This window comes from Euprymna scolopes, chromosome 3, assembly GCF_053919585.1.
Source record: "Euprymna scolopes isolate OS-2025 chromosome 3, ASM5391958v1, whole genome shotgun sequence".
Classification (NCBI taxonomy): Eukaryota; Metazoa; Mollusca; class Cephalopoda; order Sepiida; family Sepiolidae; genus Euprymna; species Euprymna scolopes.
The window spans coordinates 111,997,264-112,006,382 of NC_136484.1; positions in this window are offsets into that span (position 1 = coordinate 111,997,264).

Genomic DNA, 9,119 nt, shown 5'->3' on the forward strand with positions numbered 1-9,119 from the left:
ATACGTTTTCATCACTTGAGTTATTGCTGGATCTAGTTACGATTGAGTTAGAAATCTGTTTTATATTCACCGTTCACTCATTTCTCATCCATATTTCAAACAATTATTACAGTTTATAGATAACTTTCTCAGCTATATTGTGAAAAAAAATTCAATTTTCGTTTAGTAAAACAAAAGTTATGATGAATTTGTTGGTGTTCAAAGTCGTAAAAGTATGTAATAGAGTGAGCGACGCTTTCTATGACTGGTTTCTAGAGCAACCATGTCGCTTCAGCGACTACTGTTGCTACTTATAGAATAGTTGTTTAAACTGGAAAAGAAAAGGACAAGATATTCTAGCAAAAAATATAATAAATTTATAACTTAAAATATTGCAGCGTTAAGAATTGATTATATAATGTTATAAATTGAATTTAATACAAAAATTCTGAATGCTGTAATAATTTAAGGTATAAATTTATTATATTTTTTACTAGAATATCTCGTCCTTTTCTTTTTCAGTTTTAACAACTAATCCTTTACTTTTCCACGTTTAAGCTTAACCATATCCCTTTTAATGCTCGCATTTTTTTTATTATAATCCATGATTTTCCCAGACTTCCATTAAATTCACTTATTATCTTATTCTTTTTGTCTCCATAAACACCTATGTAATAACAATGTGTGGCACTAGTCTGCTTTAAGTAGAATCCCCCCAATTATCTCCCTTTCATGCTTACATTCTCTTTGTTTCACTTATTACTTCTCTTTTCGAATTAGTAGCAACAATAGTCGCCGAAGCGACGTAGTTGCTGTGGAAACAAGTCATAAAAAGTGTCGCTCATCTCCTTACATATTTTTACGATTTTGAACACCAGAAAACTCATCATAACTTTTGTTTTACTGAACGAAAATTAAAACTTTTCACAATATAGCTGAGAAGGTGATCTATAAACTGTAATACTTGTTTGAAATTTGGTTGAAAAATAAGTGAGCGGTTAAGCTTTAAAGCAGTTCTAAATGATTAAAACTGCCACTTAACCATATATTCAAACACAGTAGTGTTTGGATGATACAGAGAGGCAGAGAGAAGGAGTGATACAGAGGTAAAATGCCAGAATTTAGTTACTGATCTCTTTTCGATTATCACGAGCTCTAACCAAACTGATGAGTCGTAAACGAAGAAACACACTGATGACTATATAATATATTCGTTTCCGTACGAGTTTTGGTTTTAGTAAGGGAACATACGACTGCCACTATGACATAGTCGTTCGTAAACCTAAACTCGTGCTATGAGTTTCTCAATCTTCATCAACAAATATTTCTTATTTCCTATGATTTTTTTTTATAGTAGCAATTATAGCAAACAGTCAAAGACAAAAAAAAAAATGATGGTCCTCCCTGGGACTTGAGTTACAGGTCTACCGCGACCTACAGTATTCTCTCTTTTTGCAACATCTTATGAATTCGCGACGATGGCGGCCGATGGCTTTCTCTCTATTTTTTGTAAATGCTAATGAGTCGCCACTTAGCAAGGTTCAAATCTACTCAAGAGTGAGTATTAAAGAAATTATCAACTACTACATGACGAACAATAATATGAAAGTATTGACAAACATGGACATCGTGGACAACATTTTACTACTTGAGTGGATGTCTCGAACAGCACGTGTACACATTGAACTTGAAGGCGACCATGTTGTAGTCTACAAGAAAATAGTCCCATCGTATTGTGTTTCGCAGACAAGACATCTTGAGTGACATTAAACCTTGTTAGTATTACAGTTCGCCTCGTGTGCTTCATATCCATATATTGATAGTGGTAATCCTGCTCGACTTTTCCATTCTCTCAGATTCTCTACTTCCTCAATCTCTACAATTCTGGAACTTATCTAAGAACTTTGACATTAGTTTCAGGTGCGTTATGCTTTAACATAAATATCCGATTTTCTTTCTAATTATTAAGCGTCTTTTTGTTGTTAACTTCATTGCGTCAGCATCTCACAGCTTTAAGAAAACTCAATTAGCTGGCAAGCGACGGGTGACAAATATATACGTTTATCTCCGCTGTAAGTAAAAACAAACAAAAACTTATGACCGTAAACGGAAAAATGGGTACAAGCAACGGAACTATAAAAGAAGATATAAGGAGATAAGTTTAGAGGGGAAACAGGTGTTCATGCCCGGGATCTGGTGTTAGGTTCAGACATGGTTGTCAAACTGCCCAAGGTGTAAAATTAGGAGGTGAGAAACTTTGTCATCAACTTATATCTACAAAAAACTTCAGCGATATTTTAGATAACAATACGTAATGATTGCATTTAAAAAAAAAAGTTTTAAAGTTAATGTGGCGTCACTAGTCAAGGTATATGTGTGCCATGAGTAAGAGATCATTGTAGATTTAAATTTCAAATTTGTTCGCCGTATACAAAACTGCCAACCATGTAGATGTACGTAACAGAGTATGGGGGCTGTATGTAAACGCCGAACCGTGTGCGAAGTGACGTCACCGAAAGGAAAAAGAACTATAAAATGATCGTGTGCACAGACCGAAGATCACGTTCGAGAAGACAGAGGTCAGATTATATTTAAACGCCTGCAGGTTAGTATAGTCGGGGAAGCATGAAAAAGCTAAGGAATTCAAAAGTCTTGCATTACGAGGGAAGAAACTGTTAGAATAGAAGGCATTTCCCGTTTAGGAATTTCAAAACCGAAGAGGTGATTTTGTCGGGTTAGTCGAGGGAATGTACGGTGTAGAGCACAAGCACTGTAGGTTCATCAAAGAACATTACATTACTTGTAAAACAGGAACAACGATGCAATATTGCGGAGATGGGACAGAGGTTGGAGCTTGACTGATAGTGCGGAACCTATTAGATTTCAGACTGCATAAATGTGAAGGACTTTCTTTGTTTTACTTTTTAGTGGCCCTATTCAAAAATGTATTCCTTTTAATTGTGTATTCTGTGTAAGGAAATAAAATATCAACGGCTTCCTTTTGGGGCTTTCTATTAGCCTTGTGGGGGAGCAAGTACATAGGGGAACTATAGAATTAAAAAAAAAATTTCTTGGCCTAATTTCACTCACAAATATGCAAGGTAAAACCGTACCAAACAAAGGTATTAGTTTTTCGATGGCCGTGCGTGGGTACAGTGCTAATTTATTAGAACGGTACTAATGTTAAAGACGAATTCGGCACGCTAAGTCCTACTACGTCATGATCACAACTCGATCGTCTGCATTTGCTTTCTTCGTGCACATTTACTATTAACGATGATGTTTCCCACTCTCGGTTATTTTCAATGAATAAAATTTAAAAATAAATATTGTACTAAAAATTATATAAAAATTATTTATGTGAAGAAAATGCGTAGGGGTTGGATTTCAACCCATTTTTTGATTGCGTAGGTTTTAGCGTACCAGATTCATATTTCAAATTAGTACAGCTCTAATACAGTAGCACCTTTTTAACTCTCTTGTACTTCAGGTATATACATAAGGTATCCTCAATGGCAAAGTAAGCAAAATAAATTGATTTACTCAGCAAAATTATATATATATATATATATATATATATATATATATATATATATATATATATATATATATAATAGTTTGTTTATTAGACAAACATTATTGGTTACATATGTGCATACCTGTTTTATTTCCTTTCTCTGTTTGATGAGATGGGTCTCTTTGAATTGAGACTCCACTGAAACATGTTTGCACATATGTATCCAAAAATGTTTGAATAATAAACACACTATATACCTGCTCTGTCCTCCATTAGACACTTTAATAATTATACAGATTTACATCTAGGAAACCAATCAATACAACAATTGTATATATATATATATATATATATATATATATATATATAATACATGATGATGATGATGATGATGATGATGATGATTGCAACGTCTTGCCAGACGAGTGCCACCCCCTCAGACATTTAAAATCCATGAGCCCAAATGTCTGAGGGAGTATCTATATAAATATGATGTTACAGAGTCTTAGCTTTGTACGACAGTTAAGTCTCTCTCTCGGTTTAAAATGTTTAGATCCAGCAACAAGCAAGAGCAATATAGCCAGCAACAAATTAAACTGCAGACCAGCTTAATGCGGGTACAGGTATTCCGCTTTATGGTTTTTTAAATCAGAAATTTGCTTCTCCTAGAAAGTTTGCCTTCACCACGGCTTATGGGAGCCCTCTCTACCCCAAAAATAATACATACATACATATACATAATATAATACATACATGCATACATACAAAATATAATACATACATACATATACATAATATAATACATACATGCATACATACAAAATATAATACATACATACATATATACATACACACATACATACACTAGTGTTCCATTTTTTCAATGATCAGTGTAGGAGGTAAACATTCTTACCGGTCGGGAGATTCGAATCCAGCCACGAAGCCACCTTTAACTCTATTTGCTAAGCCTTTACCCCTGAGCCACAAAACAATTGACACGAAAATGAAGTGAATTAACTTTACAACGCCAAATTTGGGGGCAGACAATACACGTTTGATCAAGCGGAAGTCTGGAACGTTGCATAAACGCGTATATATATATATATATATATATATATATATATATATATATATATATATATATATATACAGGGTGTCCACAAAGTATGGCTACTTAATGTTGCCAGCCTTCGTGGACACCCTGTAGATTATGCAGCCAGACTTTGTGGGTACCATATAGATTATGTATCCAGACTTTGTGGGCACCCTTTAGATTATGCAGCCAGACTTTGTGGACACCCGTAGATTATACAGCCAGACTTTGTGGGCACCATGTAGATTATGCAGCCAGATTTTGTGGACACCCTATATATATATATATATATATATATATATATATATATATATATATATATATATATATGCTAAATCTATGAATTAACGTGATAATATTTATAACTTTAGCCAGTCATCAAATCTAAAAGATTGGTAAAACAATCTGGCATAAACTGTCTACACTATATAATATTTAAACTGTCTACACTATATAATATTTAAACTGTCTACACTATATAATATTTAAACTGTCTACACTATATAATATTTGAACTGCGCTAAAACCTCTCTGAGCATTCAGAGTTGTCCACTGAAATTTTTAAATCCGCTAGACCCGAACCAAAAATATCTCCAGAAAATCGCTACATTTTACTGATCTTAGCCTATATAAATATCCTTGCCTAGGTGCCCGGCGTTGCCCGGATGTTTGGGTGTGTTCGTTGAGCAAAACAAAACAAAAAAAAGTGGTAGTGGGCAGGTAGGTTCGAACCGGTACCACGGAGGAGGAAAAGAACGTAAAAAAACGAGACATCTTTGCTATTGCAGGCTAGACAATCGAAAAGAGGCGATGACTTTCGGAAAAATCGATGACAAAAGCGGCTCCTTCCTGTAGAAAAGTGGCCAGTTGAGAATGAATGAATTAATGTTTTCAGTCGATATTTTGATTTTTGTTGTCCGAATGGTCAAGGTTCAAAACGATAGCGATCTTGTGAAAATCCGTGTCCTCTGTTGAAAGTTTTAGTCAGACATAAAAACATACATACATACATACAAATAATTAAACAGACAGGTGAGATTTATATCATAGAGCAAGACTATACATAATACTCCGTGTTTTCTTATGCATATTTTTTGGGATGTTTGTAAAATTGTATTTTTCACGTAAATTTTTTCATTGAAATATGATATAGCTACTATCACCGAGGAAGTGAGTTATTCATACGCCTTAACTGTCGCAAAAAAATACAAAACACACACACAAAAAAATAGCAACAACGCATACATTGATACTTAGGCGACATGAAATCGTATACGTTTCAGGCAAGGCGTCGTAGCCCACTACGAATTATGTATCATGCGTTCGATTCTTGACAAATTCCGCTAAGCTAAAGAAAAGAGACACACAGAACAGTTTGGCACCACTTGTATGCCAATTACGAAAATTTATATATATATATATATATATATATATATATATATATATATATATATATATATATATATAAACAAATATTTGCCGGATTTCTTATCTGACCAGCGGTGAAACGAAGGAAATATGGTGGCATGTGATTATTACCTAGTACCTTGGAAGGATTACAAGACACGTTGGATTTCTTCACCTCTTTACAACCAGGACTTCCCATTTAATGATTTAGGATTCATTCGAAATTCAAGCTACAATATGTTATTTTTCCTCAATATCCATTTACTTTATTCTATGTATCTTAAATGTTATAAAAAAACTTTAATAACTTTAATGTTCTATGTTTATTGCTTTTAGCAAATAAGGTGCAAACCAATAAAATATTTGCTAATGTTTCTTCTCCGAGGAGATGAATTAGCATCGAAAACTCATGGGTTAAGGAAATAGATTTATTACATTGTTATTCTTTGTTTTCAAACAATAAACATTTTTATATTTGAAGATTAACCTTTTCAAATCATAAACTTTAAATATCTACATTTTGATATATATATATATATATATATATATATATATATATATATATATATATATATATATATAGTGATTTATAAAATATATATTGCGATTAAGCTACACTGAATATTCCGCGTTTCATCCACTCTAGGACTCTTCAGGCTTATGCCTATATATATATATATATATATATATGCATATCAGCTACTTTATATCACTCTACATCAGTCTTTGTCAAAATGTAATATTAACCTTTTCAAATCATAAAATTTAAATACCTAAATTTATATATATATATATATATATATATATATATATGTATATAAAATTTAAATACCTAAATATATATATATATATATATATTTTGTGTACAGAAAGTTGTTAGTTGACACAGGTCATTGGTACCGTCGGTTTCAAGCCCGATAATAAGGCCCGTTTAATGTATCCTTATCGAGCTCTCTTCAGCCAATATTCGTCTCGAGACGAATATTGGCTGAAGAGAGCTCGATAAGGATACCTTAAACGGGCCTTATTATCGGGCTTGAAACCGACGGTACCAATGACCTGTCTCAACTAACAACTTTCTGTACACAAAATATAAGTACGCTCTTAAAATTTGGATTTTCCTTTTAATTGAGCACTCTGCTGGAATTCTTTTTCCAAAAAAACTAATCATATATATATATATATATATATATATATATATATATATATATATATATATGTATGTATATATATATATATATATATACATATATATATATGTGTGCATATCAGCCACTTTATATCGCTCTACACCAGTCTCTGTCAAAATATATTTTATCTATTTACCTACCAATAGAACTAGGAGATGTGGTGCGATGCTAGCACGATGAGATCTGAATTATCGAAATATGAAAGCTTTGTGGGTGGTGAACTGGGTGAGCGTAGGGTTTTACCACGTTTGGCCCTCATCGAAATGGGCTGCGCGTAATCGGCAAAGCCGATACAAGTGAGACGTCGTCCCGAAGGCGCCAATTAGCAAAGGTGTCGAAATTAATCTAAGCTTTCGTTTTTCCTTGGTTATCACGATGCAGCGCTGGTGCACATCCACCCAAAGCAGAATGACGAAGGACAAGGCGACAACGACGACGACGGTGAATGCGTCACACCTGTGTGTGTGATTGCTACCAGCTACGTATGTAGGTATGCAGGAAGTTTCTACAATTACAGAAAAATTAACGAAGTAGGTGTATTTCGAAGAAGCATGTTGTCAGCGAAAACTCAATAGCGAGAACGAAATATATACGCAGCTACAAAATACAGGTAAAGCAAATGTACCCGTTTGGATATAGGCTAGGTAAACGTGTACTTTATTAACTGTTATATATATATATATATATATATACATGCATATATATATATGTGTGTGTGTGTATCGTATCATATCATATCTTTTTTCTCCCTTTCCCCATTTCTTGCTTTTCCAAATTTCTTCGCATCCCTACAGTCTGTCTAAAAACTGTTAGATGACTTTTTCTGATGCAATTATGAAAAATTTCGTATTGCTTGTTTCCTGTGATACATTAACCTACAAAATTCATTATATATTTTGTAAACCTCTTCCCTCTGATGAGAAGAAGTGTTCTCTTCGAAACTCCATGAAATAAGGGAATCGTAGTAATTGTTTTATTTGTGCTCTTTGTCAAATATTGACAGTTTTGTATACCTTCCTTACAGGTTTACAAAGGTTTTTTGGAAATTTGAATATTTTCAATATCAAGATTTTTATTGTATATATATATATATATATATATATATATATATATATATATATATATATATATATATAATAAAAATTACAATTAAATTTACCAAAATGATCCAAGATGGTAAAACTAAGTATATTATAAATATTAAAGAATTATTATTCATAAAGTAATCTCAATCAGATATAAAAGCTCAATATATATATATATATATATATATATATATATATTTATATATATATATATATATATTATTTCATGTATCCTTATAACTTTTATTATAGAAATATGTATGAGAGAATTTTCCACGATATATATTCATAGGGACTCGTCAGGATAATGCATGACAATGAATGTTACCGCGTGTTTATATATATTGTTGTGTCTCGGAAGGGTCACTAGGGAAAATACGGACCGAGATATTGATTAGAAAGGTTGAATATATTAAAACAAAACAGAATATACGAAGAGCAACAGTCATAGCACGTACCGTCAAGGTGGTGTACTACGAAGTTCATAGGCCACCCTGAGAGCTATACATATTGGTATATTTATATATTTAGGAAGAGTTTATCTGTTGCGCATGGGTGGATCCCCACAAAACCTACCCCAAAAGCCTTGTTGCTTCGCAAAAGCCTGTAAATATCTTTTCGCGTTAGGTCGATAGTCAACGGGTCGGTAAATTTCTTTCTGTCCGAAGTTTTGCTGTTTTAGGGTGTGTTGGGGCAGCTGGATATCGAACGTCTCAAAAGTGAGATCGATCGGCTCTTCCTCTGCGTGTAATATTTCTCTAGTATTATTTGATAGACGTTTCGTTTGGTTTTAGTCGCGTTTTATGAGCACGTCTTGTACATTGTATGATATATACCATATCGCCAAT